The 17,903-nt window shown below is 44.6% G+C and overlaps 1 protein-coding gene across 1 annotated transcript in view; it reads left to right on the top strand.

Annotated features, from left to right (window-relative positions):
• Cdh13 (cadherin 13) overlaps window positions 1–17,903 on the top strand; it is a 940,941-nt gene that overhangs the window by 492,220 nt on the left and 430,818 nt on the right. The gene's annotated exons all lie outside the window — the stretch shown is intronic.

Below are 17,903 nucleotides of genomic sequence, written 5' to 3'. Positions count from 1 at the left end.
ACGCCAATGATTGCCAAATCTGAGAGCAAGGCAGAAGCAGATTCCCCTCTGCAGTCTTCAGAAAGACCTTGATCTCCAGAGCCAGGACACCGTCTCATCTGTTCCTTAAACCACCTATCACACACCATTCTCTATTGTGATCCCTAACAAAGGCAGGAACTAATGAAAAACAGAGACTGATGCATAGTTCCAGTGCAGAGCAGGTCACCAAATGATTTTAGACCCCTCCAATCCTCATTGTATCTGCTGTATGAGCTAGGTTCTAAAGGAACACCGCGTGATAGGCGTGGAGTCTCATTCAATGCTGGGCCAAGCCAGCTTCCCCCTACTCTGTCACAATGTCCCTTCTTCATGTCTCAGGATCCACACATGCACTGGTACTCCTGAATGGAAATGGTTACTGTCGGGGAAGCTGCCTCACTGTGATATGACTGTCAAAGTGACTGAGCAGTCACCGTTCAGGCTAAATGTCTTATGTGAAACTACCCAGTTCTTACCTTGGCCCGTGACACTGTTATTTATTACCAGGCATGCGTGTTTATGTGTGCCTGGTCCAAGGCTCGGGCTATAACTTCTCACAATATCAAGACTCAGATATTCTGCCCCTGGAGCTGGCTTTGAGATGTCTATATTGCTGGGCTCCATAGTCTCAGAAGTCTGCAAGGCACTCTGGGAAGAGAGTGGGTGGGAGTGTCTCTGTAGAACTCTGCTGAGCTTTTCAAATGCTCTGTTTTGGGATCTGGTAGGGTACTAGAGCCAGCAGCTAACCAGTGAACCACACTGTGGATGCTGCTGGCTCTAGTTTTTAACATGGGAGGTCTCTTGAGACGTGTATTTCATAAATACATTTTCTGGATAAAATAGAAGGCCCAGTAAAATCAAATTTTCAAATGAAATATGACTAATATTTGCATATCGCTGTGTCCTCAGTATTGCTTGGGAGACAGTATAATTTAAGATTTAGTCATTGTTTATCTAAATTTCAATTTAATTGAGCATCCTGTAATTGCAGTCATCAAATCTGGGAAAGTATTTGAAAAACTGCTTTGAGAACTAGAATATAAAGAGCCTTCTAGAACTCTCTCTCTCCCTCTCCGCTCTGTCCCTCTCCCTCTCTGATAATATGATGTCTTTCTCTAGGAAACAGACTAAAATCTGCCCAAACTGAACTTCTGCCCTGTACCCTCCCCCATTGCCTCCTTATAGACCTTACCTCTCTTTCTACCACCAACACAGTTCCTAGTGGGCTCTGCTGTGCAGTGTGTGTGTGTGCATTCATGTGTGTATTCATGCATGTGTGTGCGAGTATGGGTGACCACATATGTGTCCACTTGTGTGTGCATTCATGTGTGTCTATGTTTATGTGAGCACTATGACTATGGGTGTACATGTATATTTGTACATATAAGTGTGGAGGCCATAGGTTGATGTCAAGTGTCTCCTTTGATCACACTGCACCTTAGTTTTTGAACTAGGGTCTTTCTCTGAACCTAGAGCTCACTAATTGTGCTAGGATGTTTGATGACAAGCCCCTGGGATCTGCCTGACTCAGTTTCCCCAGTGCAGAGATGATAGATGTATGGCATGACACGTTTTTTATTTTAATTTTGAATTTTAATACAATTTAAATAAAATACAATTACATCACTCCCTTCCCTTTCCCTTCTCTAGACCCCCATATTTCTTCCATTCCTCCCTTCCCATGTCCCTCATCTCAAATTAATAACTGCTTTTTGTTTATTATTGTTACACATATATAAGTACATACACAAATATATAACTATAACCTGCTGAGTACTTTTTTGTTGCTTGTGTGTATGTGGTTTCAGGACTGACAGCTTTGCATTTGATAAGCAGTTAGGAGGCTCACCCTTGGGAGAGGCCCTCTTTCCCTCTTTGAGTAACGATTAGTTACCTGCAGGTTTTATCTAGAGCTTGGACCACATGAGAAAGTCCTCCCTTCCATGCAAGCATGTCTACTGACACTGTCCTTGTCGTGGACATGCAGCTGTTTCTAGGAGAGACCTAGACACGTATCCTCATGCCCGCACAGCAAGCATTTGACCAGCTGGGCTATCTCCCCGAGCCCTGCTTCTCATCTTTTATGACTTAGGACCTGCTACTCCAGGTTCAGGGGACGATAACATCCTTGGCTGTTTCCAAGTGAACATTACACCAGCATGCAGAGACAAGACCAGACTACAGTAATCTCCTTCCAGTTTTGATCCAAGGAAATTAGAGAGATTTACAGGCGAAGGTACAGAAGAGACCCAGCGCCGATGCCTAGAAGTTGCTTCATAGGAAATCCTGCTCCGTTCCATTCCCGGGGAATCAGAGGCTTATCCGGTTCAGGAGAAAATGGGTTTCTAAAAAAGATGGGGCCAGTTTGTGACTGTCGGATCACAGGAGCGTGACTGGAATCCCAAGTCACAGGGCATAGTGCACTCGGAACCCATCCCTTCCTGTTAGTGTCATACCTAAGGTCGGTCCTCAGAGCTTCTGGAAGCCCCGTCTTCTTACTTGGCATTACCTCTAAGACAGTGTGCAATTGTCTTCCTAATAGACTCCAGGTATGTGGACCAGTGTTTCAGTTCCTTCTGATTTGTGAGTTAAAGTCGGTCCATCATAAAAGAACCCTCAAAGTTCAGGAACTCAAAGATCTGTTGGCTGTGCTTTCCAATTCCTACCCAGGTCAAAGGCCCTCCTTCATGCTGATACATAGATAGCTTAGGTCCTAGATGTGCAGTGTCTAGTGTCAGTCACCTGTAGCTACTTCAATGTTCACCTATGAATTAGTTAAAATTACATAAAACATAAGCTTTAGTTCCTCTGTCACCCCGGGCATACACTAGTCAGATACTCAGTAGCCTCACGTGGCTAGTAGTCACTCTATTGGACTCATAGAAGCCACCATCAACACAGGACATCCCACCAGACAGCCCTCTGTAGCAGCTTCTTGTCTCAATCTCCAAAAGCCAAAGAACGGTGCATTTGATTCTTGGCAAGAATACCATTTCAGTTTGGTTTGGAACCGAAATTAAGAAAACGCTTCTAAGGGATGTAGATTATTTTAGGATTTTAATATAGTTCTGCCTAGCTAGTTAATCAGTGTACTACCTTGGTTAAAAATGGAAATTTATGATCTAAGTCTCCAAGGTAATCCACTTGTGAAGGCTGAAGCACACGGCTTCAATTAGTTTGGCTCAACTCCTCCTTCTAATGAGGCAATGTGGACACTGGGCAAGAAGAAGAGAGGAGCTCAAAGACCTTGGTTCCAGAAACAGCTGTGTAGGATGGGAGGCACCATGGGCAGAACCCAGTCTCCTGGTGTGAGCTGGGCAGCTACAGAGTGATTGAGAAAATCCCTGTCTTACCAGTCAGTTCTTTGTTTTGATGATAGCATCAAACAAGCAGATTTGCTCCCTGACAAAGCATGAGAAAATGCAAAAAATATAAAGAAGAAAGAAAAACCTGCAGCAGTCTGCCTTGTGGGTAAGACAAGTCACCAGCCCATTAAAGGCTTTATGGTTTCATACCCTCTGCTTAGCACACACAGACACACATAGAGACACTCAGACACACACACACACACACACACACACACACCGTGGCACTTAAAGGTTGTACATTAGTCTGTTCTATAGATATTGTACTGTTAGCCCTTTGATGGGGTTCTAGTCTCTCTCTCTCTCTCTCTCTCTCTCTCTCACACACACACACACACACACACACACACACCATTTTAAACATCATTTTTCCAAACACCCTCACATTGGTGCTTATCTCTAGTTGTCTTGAAAATACAGAATGGAAAGGCCTGGCTTCAAAGAAGGTTGTAGATAGATAGACGTTAATGGTCTCTTTGTGAAAGGGGTCACTAACTTCAACCCTTAAGGTTCCTTCCTGTTCCAAGCTGTCTGATTCTTGGATGCTAGCTCTTTTGATGTCATTCTTTGGGGTCTGAGACTAAGCAAGCTCTTAGCTGCCTTCCTCCCCTGCCATCTTAAGCCAGAGATGACCTGAAGCTCTGTACTATGGGCAATGAAACAGTTACCTTAGTTATGACAAGTCAGACCCTGGGTGTCATCACAAGGTGCAACCATCTGATAGAACTGTCTATAATGAAGGGTCACTTCTCCATCTGCCTATTCAGTAAGGTAAGCACTGGTCATATTGACTGCTGAGCACAGCACATGAAATGGGGCTGATGCAGCTAACAAAGCAGCTGTCTGGACTGTAAATATCAGTGGCCATGTGGGACAAGTATCTACCTTTGCAAGCAGAGAAGTTTGGAAAATATAGATCCCCTGACATACACATACCTTTGATACCACAATTTTATCTAAAATATGACAATTAAAAGCATTAACCATAAGTTCATGTCATGTTTTCCTATTAGCTCCAAACTTCTTATGGGCCATTAGTTCTTCAAGGATGAGGTCCAATGACCTATCATCAGAAGTAGAATGTCTCACACCTATCTAAGCCAGCGCACAAGACAAACTGGGTAAATGAATTCACTGGAGGAAGACACTTTTCTCAACGCTGACTCTGCCATGAGAAATCATCACATATCCCAATTCAAGCTACTCAGCCAAATGTGTGTTCATCAGTTGGACATCCCAAGTGAAAGATAGCATTTGGTGCCATGTCTGTATGGGTCGGTGTTCTCTAGAGGAAAGACCGCATAGGATGGCTCTACATATGAAGAATTCAACATAGAACTGAGAATGGCAGAGCCAGAGAGGGCACACTGGTTAAGGGCACTTGCTGTCCCTGTAAAAGACCCGGGTTCAGTTCCCAGCATCTGCATTAGGCAGCTCACAGTCACCTGTAACATCAACTCCAGGGAACCTGACTCTTTCTGTCCTCTGAGGGCGCCTGAAATCATGTGTAACTGCCCACATATGGACATAAGCCAAGCAGACCTTTAATAAATATAAAATAAATACTTTTAAATAAATAAAAGTGGTGCCAGGATTCTAGTTGTCTCTACATAAATAGGTAACTGCCGTACCCCAGAAAAGCCAGTTGACTTCTCTCTTCTGGAAAGAGAAATGGGGGGGGGTCCTAGGTTAAACATTTTCCAACACCAGAAGTGTTTGATAGTTTGGACTAGGAGGTTCTATGCGGGGCCTCTCTGTACAATATAACACATTGAGCTGTTCCCTTGGCATCTGCCTTCTAGATCCCTCCACCCCCTTTACAGCACCCCTTTTACAACACCCCCTTTACAATAAGCAAAGCTATCTGCAGACTTCACCAACTATCTCCCTGAAGGCAAAATCACACGATGCCACACCCACTGAGAGTCAATGACATCTCTCTTACTCAAAGTTCCCTCCACCACTGCTAATCAAACATCTAACGTGGGTTAATAATTTCTAAGCACCTGACTTCTCTGGCATGTCATACACAGGCATAGAATTAGAAGAGTGTGCCTAGGTTCTCCTGGATGTCGCTCTGCTCTAATTATCAACTTAATGTTTGGATCACTGGGCCATTAAAATGCTGATTTTCAATTCAATCTTCTATTTTTATAAAATGGTCACCCTGTGACTTTTGTCTGCTCTGGGGCTGATTTTATTTAAGCGGACCATATAATTTCACCCACTCTCTGTCTGCAAATACCTCTTCATTGCTGAATGTCAGTGCACCTGCTAACGACCCTAACAACCGTAGCTTATGTCTACAGAACCCACGCTGCCAGAGGCCGGCAGGCGGGCTTTGTTTTTGTTCATCTTCTCCTCTTTCCCTGAGTAAGGCTTTTGATTTGCATTCATTATGATACACAAATAGCCTGGCCTGGGTCCTTCACCTGTTCAGTTCACTTTCCCCTAACTTATTAATGTAACCTCTAGGAGGGACACAGTTATTCTCTGGAACAACGTGTTGTGGAAAGAAATACACATATCTTTGCCAAATATTGAGGGACCTTGTTGCAGAAGTGTGTGTTCTCAGAACCTGAATCATTCTTTCTGGACCTGGGCATCCTTCTTGGAGACAGGACTGGACACTCACATGAGACTTGTGGTGGTGGTTTGGTGGCACTTTAAAGCTGTTTTATTCCATGAAACATAGGCCGGCCTCTGAGATGTACAGGTTCCATGGAGAAAGCATCATTTCCTGTTAGACACGGGTACTCGCTCCTTGCGTTCTGGACATGGACTGGGTCTCAGCCACTAGTCCGTCAGTTCTTCCTGCCAAGTCAGATCAGTACTGTCATCACTTCCATCTTCCTAAAAGTTAAAGGAGGCTTCTTGAGGCCGCATAACCAGGGATGGGACCCTGCCCTGTAGATTTCTAGACTCTGCATCCTTCTCTGGTTCCTAACTTTGCTCTAGGTTTAGAGTAACATACAAACCACATATGCTTTTTTTTTTCTAATTAAAGGAAGTTTTCCTTAGCATCTGCCTAAAAAGGTCATTTAGCACAGATCCAATTAAAACTAGTGAAGGGTTTAGAGAGACGGCTCAACAGCTAAGAACACATAATGCCCTTTCAGAGGACCAGAGTTGGATTCCCAGCACTCATGGTGAATACTCACAACTGCTTGAAATTCTAGGTCCAGATGGATCTGCGCCTCTGCCCTGTCTGGTACCTGTACTCATGTGTTCAACGCACACACATAGTGGGGCCTATAATTAAAAATTTTAATAGCAATAAGTAAAGCACAAGTTAAGGTCTTTAACTAGTGTTTTTTACACACGGGGGTGGGGGTGTTGGGAGAGAACATCCCGGCTGTCATGGTGGGCAGACTAAACTGTAGGTTTCCTGTCATTGGCTGTTTGCAACTTCCCTTCAACATAGCTTTGTTTTAGTTTGGTTTGGGAGAGAACACACTGGCGGGAGCCTAGTGATTATCACATTTTTAAATTTCATTAGGCACATTGTAATTTAGAAATGAGATTTTTTTTAATAGAAAAACATTGTCTCATAGCACAACTCTAAATCAATCAACCTTCTTGATGGGAACTGCAGTTGTTTTGAGATAAGCTTATTTCTCATGCTGTAGTCTTTGGAAGGAATAGATGCAGATTAAAACTGAGGACCTAAGACGTGGACCCTAAAATGTCTGGTCCTTCATGAACGCAAGGTTAAAAAGGGCAAACAATCTCCTCCAGCAACTTTCCTAACGAGCATGATCATCTGTTTGATTTTGAAAGAGTTCTAAAGTCTGGTACTGGCTTAAGTGATTGGAACTGCATGGCTGAGGCCAATGCGGACTTCCTCCCGTGTGGAATGTCCTACCTCTCAAGCCTCTTCCACTCTGGTCTGAAAAGAGCGACAGGTTTGATACACTTTTGCATTTCTTCAATGCAAAAATGATCCCTCAGCCATGCCGTAGTTCAAGGTACTTGAGCTAGAATCTCATGCTATCTGATTATATAAACTCAAAATGGGGAAATTGAGAAAGAGTGGGTGTTAGATGAGAAGAGGTGAGGCTGGACAGAAGCTAGTAATTTTGTGGGTCAGAGGTGCTATGCCTGACATGTTCAGAAATCTTTGAGTAGCCGATATGCTAATCAAAGAATGTGCCTATGTGAGCAAGTGTGTGTGCATGCATACAAGTATATGTGTATGTGAATTTCCATATGGTTTGTGTGTGTGTTTGTGCATATGGTATGTGTGCTCATGTGTGTGTGCTTGCATATGTATGTGTGAATGTTCATATGGAGTATGTGTTTGTGTATGTATGCATATGTATGTGTAAATGTTCATACAGTATGTATGCATATGATTTTGTGCCTATGATATCCATGTTTTGAGGTATGTATATGTATGATGCCGTATGTGTTTTGGAGAGGGAAGGGCTACTTTTCCTGTGGAACACCCCCCCCCCGCCCCATGGAGATACTGACTTCAGAAAGCTGTGAACAAACCTTTACCTGTGATGTGATAAGAAGCATGGAACTCCCAAAGCAGGGCCATCTCCTAATTACCTGAGCCCCAGTTCAGCCACATATAAACATACTCTAATCACATCACAGGGTGGTTGCTGGGTTTCACGAGGATATGTGCCAAGTGTATACCATCGGGTACTTAGTAACCACTTAGGAAGTTGTACTTTTGACCTTGCTAACAGTATACGATGTCACTACACCCAACACGAGCAATTCTGTATGATTGTTTTTCAGAAAGGAAGGGGTGGCACATTCCCCATCCTGCCTACGTCCTGTCTGGACACTTTGCTGAAGAATGGCAAAGGCAGCTTGATGTTGAAGGCTCTGGTCTCCCACTCACAAACTGTAGGCTGTCACGGTTTGAAGTGAATCAGACACTATTTTAATGCCAAGTTTAAACCTTCACCTCCTCTGTCTTGTCTTCCCCCTGCATGGGCTTGCCGAGCTCTGCTGGGCTGTAGCTCATCTGGGAAGTCCCTCTGGGATGATTCTGTGAGTGTTTCCGCTGGCCATGCATGTTTGCTTTATGATCTCCATGTGTTTAGCAGAGGGAATGCAGCTGATGAGGGCAGCATGTTGTCTTCTGGAGTTCGAGGGCACGGAAAAGCTTCCATTGCTCTCTCACGAGTGATCAAAGAATTGTGTTTAAGAATTCACATTCGGAACTCTTAATTGCAAGTGGTTAACATTCGGGTGAGCTCGTCGGAGTTTACGGAGCACTTTGGCTCTGTTTTACTTTTTAATCCTCAGGACTCGGAAAGTCAGCGGCCCTAATGGGAACAAGCCAAAACCGATTTCAGAGAGGGTTAAATACACACAATTATCAAGTAAAATGAGAGGAATTTCCTCTAGTCCGGAGGGGAAATTGTCTCTTTCCTCGGAGACCTCCCTTCATGGAACCTAAAATCATTTGCCTGTCGGTTTCAGTTTGCCCCTGGGTTCAAGTCGTTCAGTGTCGCTGGTCAATTGTGGCAGCTTCCTCCTGATTTGAGATGGAAAAAGATCACTGACCCACGATATCCAAGTGATTAAAATTAGGCTGCATCTCTCTGATCATCTCTCCCCTGTGAGGTAACAAACACAGCCTTTATCTTAACTGAGCACGGAAGAGATTTCAAGGAAATGTTTCCTCTTATTTGCATTTCAGCCTCAGAATATGGGAGAGGGGATATGGTGAGATTTCCCCGTCTTTTAGGTGGGAAGTGCTTTCTCTGAGATAAACACAGGAAGTTTTAAGCGCCGCCAAAGTTAGCAGCTTTTCCAGAGATTGTTGGAAGAGCTCTTGGCTTTTGGGTTGCAGACCTGTGTCCTCTAGATAAAGTTTCCAACCCAGAAAATATTTATCTTCTTGCTATGACCTTTTGTGCACAAGACACGAGCCGTGGATTTGTTTCCTAGGAACTAGTGAGTGAGGACGATCTATAATTAAATCTGTGAGTTATATGCTACACATGGGAATTGACTACACACCAAGTCCTTTAGAAAACCCGGGAATATTACTCTAGCTGCAGCTAGTGGAGTCAAGCCTGACTTTCCTTCAAATCCTAACAGTGGTGTTTCCGAGGACCTTCATATGGGAAAGCCCTCGGGCTTCCCTCCAAAACCTGTGTGTGTCTAGGTTGGTTTCTTCTTTTCTGGCCTCAGCGCTTCCTCCTCCAGAGGCTAGCTGCTGCCCGTGTGTCCAGGCAAGTACCTTGTATGGAAGGCTTGGAGCTGTCAGAAACCATCTCATCTTCAAGCCTCAGGACAGAGAAGAGTGCTACCCTGTGGCTGTCCAGACTTTAATGAGGCTCAGAATGTTTGTTCATATGAAATCTTCCTGAGACCCAATAGATAAAGCACATAAAGGCGAATTGATTTTAAGCGGAAGGAAAAAGGATGGAGGTAGAGCCCGACCCTAGGGGCCTTTCAGTCACTTCCCTGGGCCCTGAAAATCAGAGGCAAGGCATCCTAAGTTGCCCCACCCGTTGGCGTGGGTATCAACATCCCTGTCAAAGCATTAATGACAGAGATAGACCCCGGACCCAAAGGGCCACTTGCCCAGGTCCTCCATCAGACTCCCTGGAGCCTCTGGAGGCAAACGCTCGTGAGAAAAGGGAAAAAAAATAAATAGCAGAGTTGTTTCCAGACCTGGCTGGAGTGTTTTTCACAGTAAATTCCTGTGTCTAGAGGCTCGTGAGAGCCAAGCGCTCACTGCAGTGCTTCTGTTTCTCATCTGTTGACTTCAGTTATAAGACTTTTACTTTAACTCTAAGAAATAAAGCCTGTTGATGTCTGTTCTTGCCGTGGGCTGGTGCCTCTGCATCATCCCTCCATCAAGGGAAGGACCCTGTTAGCAGAAAGGTAGAATCCCAGGAGGACTACCGGGAAAGAGTGCTGGGATGCCATGGCTCATTGTGGAGCAGTGGACCAAAGGCAGTGATGTCAATAAGATTGACAGATGTGTTGTTACTAGCAGATGCAGGATATCTGAGCACTAAGTGTGTGGAAGTGTGAGTGTGGGAGTATATGTTTATGTGTGTGTACGTGCATGCGTGTGTGTGCATATATGTACTCATGCATGCACTGTGTACATGTGTGTATGTGTGCATGTGTCCTGGTTTCCTATTACTGTGATAAAGCACCCTGACATGAAACAATTTGAGGGGTGGGAAGTTATCTGGGTTACGCTTCCAGGTCCCAGGAATTAAGGAATGTCAGGGCAAGTGCTCAAGCAGGAGCCTGAAGCAGAAACCGTGGAGGAACCACTGCTTTCTGACTTCTTCTTAGGGCCACTCCTGACCGTGTGCAGCTAACGCCTTTATTTAACCCAGGACCGCCTGCCCAGGGAATGGTACCGCCAACAGTGGGCTGGACACTATATCAATTAACAATTAAGACAGACTCACAGCCAAATCCACAGATCCACCTGACATCTTTTAGGTGATTCTAGATGGTGTCAGTTTGACAATGCTAACTGTGTGTGTGTGTGTGTGTGTGTGTGTGTGTGTGTGTGTTTAACAATCCCAATGTGTAGGGAGTGTGTATGTGTGTATATGGAGTATATATATTATATATATACACACACATATGTGTACATAGATATGTTTGTGTATGTATGTGTGTGTGTGTGTATATATATATATATATTACTATCCCTGTGTCTATTTGTCTCTATTTATGATCCTTCTACAGACTTATAAAGTACATATGGTTACTATGTCATTTTGCAGATAATGGTAGCAAAGCTTCATGGTCCTCCTGCCTCCTTCTCCTTCAGCAAATCCTACTGGTGTGCACCACCATAACTGGTGGGGATCATGGAAGAAAGGGTAAAAGGGGGAGGGTAGAGGAAGGGAGGGGAGTAAAGAAAAATATATAGCTCAATTGAAAAAAATGATAGCAAGGCCTGAAATATTGACAGTTCCAAAACTGGCAGTAACAAATGAGATTTGTATGTAACCAACCTCCATCCCAAACTACAAACTGTCCGTTCCTTCCCCGCCCCACAGATACACAGACACACATACGCTGCTATCAAAGTTTTCTTGAACAAGAGATAAAAGGCATGGCTCCAAACAAAGCGAACAAGCAGCAGCGCCTGCTGTTGCGTGTCACAGCTTCTCAGCTGCTGTGCCGTTGTGAAAACCACCAGCCACAATGTGCCCCAAACAGGTCCTTTCAAACGTTCAGAAGCAAATCTGGCTGAAAGACCTCGGGATCCTTTTGTTAAATATGATGCTGAACATTCTGGTTTCTTTGCCGCTTACAGTGTGTGGGTTTTGGTGGGGTTTTTTTTTTGTTTGTTGTTGTTGTTGTTGTTTGTTGTTGTTTGGGGATTTTGTTTGTTGGTTGGATAATGAAATTTTTCACTTCCCCTAAGGAATATTCCTAAACATAACCACTCCTACCCTCGTTTCATCGGATGAGTGGTCAAACCCAGATCTGTCGCCCTCCTGTTGATCTAGCATTTTATGAGTGGGTCTGGTCTGCCGATGATCATGAGAAGAAGAAGATAGTAGATCAGACGGGCAGGCTCATTTGTAGGGTTTAATCACAAAAGTGATGGCAAACCAGCCTTTTGATCTCTCGGTTTTCTGTTTTATCAAGTCTTTTTTATTGCTAACTGGCATGTAATAATTATGAGTATTTATGGCTCTATGTGTGATGTCTCTTGTTGAACATCCTCAAGTGCTAACCAGAACAGACTTCATTGGCCCTGTTGTCAGTTATGAAACCATAGCTTGAGGCAAAGGTGTCTATGCAGAACCAGGCTCTCCTATTTGAGTGCCTTGCTTAAGTACCCAGATACAGCTCAGTCCGAAGCCCCAGGCTTTGGGGATGTGCACTGTCCAGGAAATCTCTGCAGGTTGCTCTTTGAAGAGGCCAGGTAAAACTGTTTCCAAATTGCAGCTCAGAGCTCAAGTGAGGTGGGGAGTTGTGACTGGATCCCCCGTCCATACTGAGAATTGCTGATAGAGATTCCGTGCACACTGTAGATTGCAGAACACACTGGGCCCTGCCTTCTGAGCGACCATCGCCCTGTAAGAGAGCTCCACAAGTCAACAGCCAATTAAATATAATTGATAGCAGTTGCTGTGATGATTGTAACAGAAGAATAGGGATAAACAGCTGGGGGTTGGGATGAAGGTGAGGCTGGGGTTGGAGCTGGGGATGGGACTGAGGATAGAAGTGGAGCTGGGGCTAGATGAGGAGAGAGATATCCCTACCCAGAGCAGGTAAGGGAAGCACAAAGCACATCCATCCAAGCAGTGAGCCTATTAGAGAAGAGGAGCTAAGGATGCAAAAGGCATAGGAAAGTGTGTATCTAGAATGTTCTGGAATCTGCAAGGTGGTCAGTGTAGCTATAACGGATAAGACGAGAGAGAGAGAGAGAGAGAGAGAGAGAGAGAGAGAGAGAGAGAGAGAGAGAGAGAGAGAGAGAGAGAGAAGACATGTTCAGGTCATGAAGAATCTCATAAGTGATCATGACGACTTTGGCCTTTATTCTAAGAAACAATGCCCTTTATGTGAATTTAATGGGTGACAGACATCTGGCTCATGTCATTATTGTTCCCTCTGGATGATGGGTAGAGAACAGAGATACTGCAGTCACTCAGGAAGTAATAGGGCTTGGTCCAAAGCCGATACTGATAGCCCGAAGAGTGGGGAACCAGAACCTTCATGCATCTGGGTAGTTTGGAGTTTGAACAGGCTCAGCTCTGATTCCCAATATCACTGCCGACATGCAGGCTCTGTGCTTCTTCATGAGCTCAGTGCTAACCCTTCCACCACTTGCCTCCCTCCAGGGGATCCCTAAAGCTCAAAAAACCCCAGTAACCTGCTTAACCCCCATGCCTGTGGCCTTCATTCTGGGTCCTCCACATGCCTCCTTCTACAACATCCTGCCTCAATGCCAAAGCCAAGAGAAATATAAGACTCTTGGAGTCTCTTATTACACAAGCATGAATATTATTAAATTTCCCATAAACTCAAATTTTGTCTATTTAAAAAGACAATGAATCTTTCCTTTTGGAAATTGAAGTGGTTAGGATTAATGACCAACCATAAAGTTTTATCAGCAATTATTACGGTTTATTGTGCCTCTTTCAGCTGCTCAGCACTCTGCCTTCTCTCCATCCTCTTGTTTCTTAGCGCTGGGTTTTACTTCACTGACCAAGACCTTGGGCTAGAAGGAGGCAAAATCAAGCTGAGGCCAATGGCATGCTATATTTCTGACGTTGGCCACGGCAATGAGATCCTAGACATAAACATAGGTCATTGACATTTGTCCATCCTAGGTACTCATGTGGGCATGGTGAGTTCTCATTTCTCATAAGCTATGTCTGACAGACTCAATAAGCCACTCAGTCCTCTATTTCAACAAAACACATTTACAGATATTTTTTTGCTTGATAGCATAATTCAAAGGTCTCCTTTATTTTGTTTGGTTTTGATTTTGCATGTGACTTCCATCCTAATTTTAGAGCCCGCTCTGCCTTTAGGACCTAGTGGGCTCCTACCTGTGACTTTTAAATACCCCCAAACACTCATCGGTGACCCACGTCCCCAGTCCTTCATCAGCAGTTGTCCCTTTGGTCACAATTGCCTTTCCGGACCCCTTCTCCATGTCCCTGTGGGGTGTCCATCCAAGTGTTAACTCTGAGATAGTCTGCCTCCCTCGTTCAACTCCCAGGTGTGTTCTTGTGGTTGCTCCCATATTAAGAAACCAGTGTGAGGTCATTGAGTAGCTGAGAAGTGATTCTAGTGAAATGTGTGCATGACAGAGATCCACTCAGAGAGCTGAAGTCAGAGGCAGGCATGCTCTATATCCCACTAGCAGGAAACCCAAGACTGCAAGCGACTTCCGAAGAGCTGGCTCAGGGTTGCTTGTGGTCTTCCTTTCCAGACCGGCTCAATTGCATTACACCCTCAATGGTTTCTCTCGATTTGGTCACAAACAACATCCTCCTAGCACGTGACCATCCAGGCAAAAGATCAGGTACATCAAACATTGCCTTGGGAAACAGTTTGACAAGCAGTCATGGCTGAAGCCACTAGGTTCCATTTGACCTGAAGTTCATCCCCTCTGTTGGTGAAAAGAGAACAGTTGGGCTTGCCTCTTGCTGTCACTCAAGAGGCAGGAGGGCAGGTACAGGAAAGGGAGGGGCTTACTGTGTAAATAAATGTGCAGTTACTCCCCTTCAGTTCGGCCAGGGTGACCAGTGACAGTGCCTATGATGTAGCACTAGAATTTCGTGCAAAGGGAACTTGATTTGGAGGGAGAGAGCCCATTTCTCTGCCATTGTGGCCCCCTATGTTATAAACACATGGTGTTCACACTAGTGTGGGCACGCACAAGATAGTAACATGGTCACTGACAATCAACACTGCTCACAGGGACCCTGAACATTAGTGGGGAGGTGGTCTCTTTAAATTACTGGGTTCCATTGCTTTGCACGCTTCTCCTCCATGCGAACGAAGAAAGGGGAGAAATGGCCCCAAGTGTTAATGCTTTGTCTCTGGAATTGAGTTATTTTTCTAAGGCAATAAAATTTGAAGATTGCAATTAGTTAACCATTATGAAGACAGATCTTCAAATATTTCTCTCACTGTGGTGACATTTAAAATGCTTCCTGCTCCACCAAACAGCCCACTGGATTTTCTCCCTATCTTTTCATAATGGCTAATTGCTAAGCAATTGATTGAATCCCCTTTGTCACTGTGTCATTTACTAAACTGGTCTGATCAAGTGCCCTGACCATTCCTCAGGTTGCTCATTTTGGTCACCTAAGGGGCAGGCTCTGGGGGAGAGATATGTTTATTTGGTTAAATTCTTGTAGATGATTGATCTGATTATTTAATGTAGTAATTTGGGGCAGAAGTTCAATGAACACACAGGTCTAAGTGTCCCTTGAGGTGTCTCTTAGCCAGTCTAAGCCCTGGGTTCAGACTTGGAAGATGGAAGCAAGATTCTCCCTCATACAGCTGAAGGAATGGTCATAACACGTGATTCTTTGTCCAAGCTCAGTACCTCTGTGACATAATAAGCACACAAAAAAATCATGAGTTTCCTTTTTGATAGCATTTGTTATTCTTTGAATTTCATAATTTATATAATGTATATTGATCACATATACTCACCTCCTGACATAGCCCCCAATAGTTACCCCATCCTAGTTCCCTAACAATTTCATGTCATATTTTATTATGTCCTCTTTTTATTTCTTTATTTATAATATTAAGAACCCCCTGAGTCAGGAGCTGGAGAGATGGCTCAGCAGTTAAGAGTGTTTATTGCTCTTCCAAAGGACAGTTGGGTTCCCAGCACCCACATTGGGTAGTCCACACCTGCCTGTAAATCCAACTCTAAGGGATTTGACACCTCTTCTGGCTTCTGCAGGTACTGCACACACACGCACAGACTGCCTCCCCCAACACAAATACACATAATTAATTGTTTTTAATTTCTAAGTCTAGCAGATGTTGCTCATACACCAATGGATGTGGGGCCCATACTGGGCCATGGGCAGCCTACTAGTAACCACACCCCCAAAGGAGAGTGACTTCCTACCTCAGATGCTCTCAGCTGCCAATAGCTCCTCTGCCAAGGGTGAGGTTTCAACCTCCATCCCTGTTGCAGTTTTAACTGGTTTCTTGTGAGGGTAACCACAGCTGCTGCTGAATGCATCAACTCAAAGGAATTGTTTATTCTCCATGTCAGATGCTGCTGATGCAAACTTATAAGAGCTCAGACAAAATCCTTAACTTTTGTGCCTCAGTTCCATGATAGGTAAAATAAGCTCAAGAAAGTCGCCCACATCTTAGGTTTATCTAATGGTGAAAGTTGAGGGTGAACATCTATGGAACTGACAGGAGGGTGAAAGGGTTGGGACAACAAGGAGACAGTGCGGGGGGGGGGCGTAAGGGGAAGTGAGGATGGACCAAACAGACAGTTTATGGATCCTCAGGCACTAGCTTAGTCCCGAACACTGTTCCTGGAGCTTTCTCTGCATTCTTCCCTCCCAGAGACTCTCCTCAGAGGCTGACCTTGTGAATTAGCCTTCACAAATGCAAAGTGACCTCCTCTTACATGCATGCATGTATGTATGCATGCATGCGCACTGCTGTTCTTCAACACTCACAGTCCAGGCAGCCATGGCTGTTGCTGTTTATCAGGAGCCACAGTGAGATCATCTCTGTATAGGATGGGGGCTGGGTGAGGAATAAAGGGACTGGAGCCCTGAGCTGGAGAGTTGTCACCTTTGGAAGGATTCTCTGAATGATTCCAGTGCGTGTTCGTCGCTTCTAGATGTTATCATAGGACGATAGGTAGTATATACTGCTTTCCAAAATTCCCACCCATCTCCCACATAAAAGAGACATCACGCTTTGAGAAAGGTAATTTCCCCAGAGCTGAGTCCAGAGAAGAAACATAAATCTAAGTGGTGCAAACTAGCGGGAAGTCTCCATGGCTGGGGATATGAGACAAAAAACAGCTACTCCAAGCTGCTGCCTCTCAGGTGGGCTGCAACTACATGCATGCACATGTGCATGCATGTGTGTGTATGTGTGTGTGTGTGTGTGGTCACAAAGCCTCACCCACAGCCTCAAGTTTGGAGAATGGGGAACTGAATATGCCCTCACTTTTGTCTTCCAGTGACCTGAGCTGCGTGTATTAATGCATCTTGGCCCAGGGATTGGGGCAGAACAATCACTGCATGTGACTCTTGGGCAATCATATCACAGAGGTGGAAGTGTGGTTTTATTTACAGTTTCCATGGTGGAATTGTCTTCAACCCCAAACCGCAGATACTACTTCTATGAAACTGAAGGAGAAGCTAGTGTGGTGGCATATGCATGAAATTCTAACACGTCAGAGAGATTGGGACAGGTGGATGAGCCACTCAGGACTGAAGAGTGAGATCTCAGTCAGTAGAGCATGAGACTCTTAATCTCAGGGTTGTACGTTTGAACCCCACATTGGGCGCCGTTATGTTAAAAGAGACTGTACTTTTGTTTCCCAGTTACCCAGACCCAAATAATCACACAGAAGTATATTAATTACACTGTTTCACCAATGGCTCAGGCATATTTCTAGATAACTCTTATAACTTAAATTAATCCATTTCAATTATTCTGTGTGTGGTCACAAGGCTGCAGTTTACCAACAAGGTTCTGGCATCTTTCTCTTTCAGCAGCTACATGGCATCTTCCTTACTTTGCCTTCTTTCTCCCTACATTCAGTTTGGTTTTCCTACCTAGCTATATTGTGCCCTGCCATAGGTCAAAGCAGCTTCTTTATTAGCCAATGGTAATAAAACATATTCATAACATACAGAGGGGAATCCTACAAGCTCCTGACATGGTATGGGACAGAAATGGGGGTAGGGGAGGAGGAGGACCAGGAAGAGGAGAAAGAGGCAGCAGGTGCTTTGTTGAGCCTGGCTCCCCCAGAAGTGAGGGGGAGCAGTGTGTCCTCCATGGCAGCTCTCTCCTCACACTGTCTCACCCTAGTCC

The sequence above is a fragment of the Chionomys nivalis genome, chromosome 21 (assembly GCF_950005125.1).
Source record: "Chionomys nivalis chromosome 21, mChiNiv1.1, whole genome shotgun sequence".
Classification (NCBI taxonomy): Eukaryota; Metazoa; Chordata; class Mammalia; order Rodentia; family Cricetidae; genus Chionomys; species Chionomys nivalis.
The sequence above is the reverse complement of the archived record's forward strand: the minus strand, read 5'-3'. Positions and strand labels throughout refer to the sequence as shown.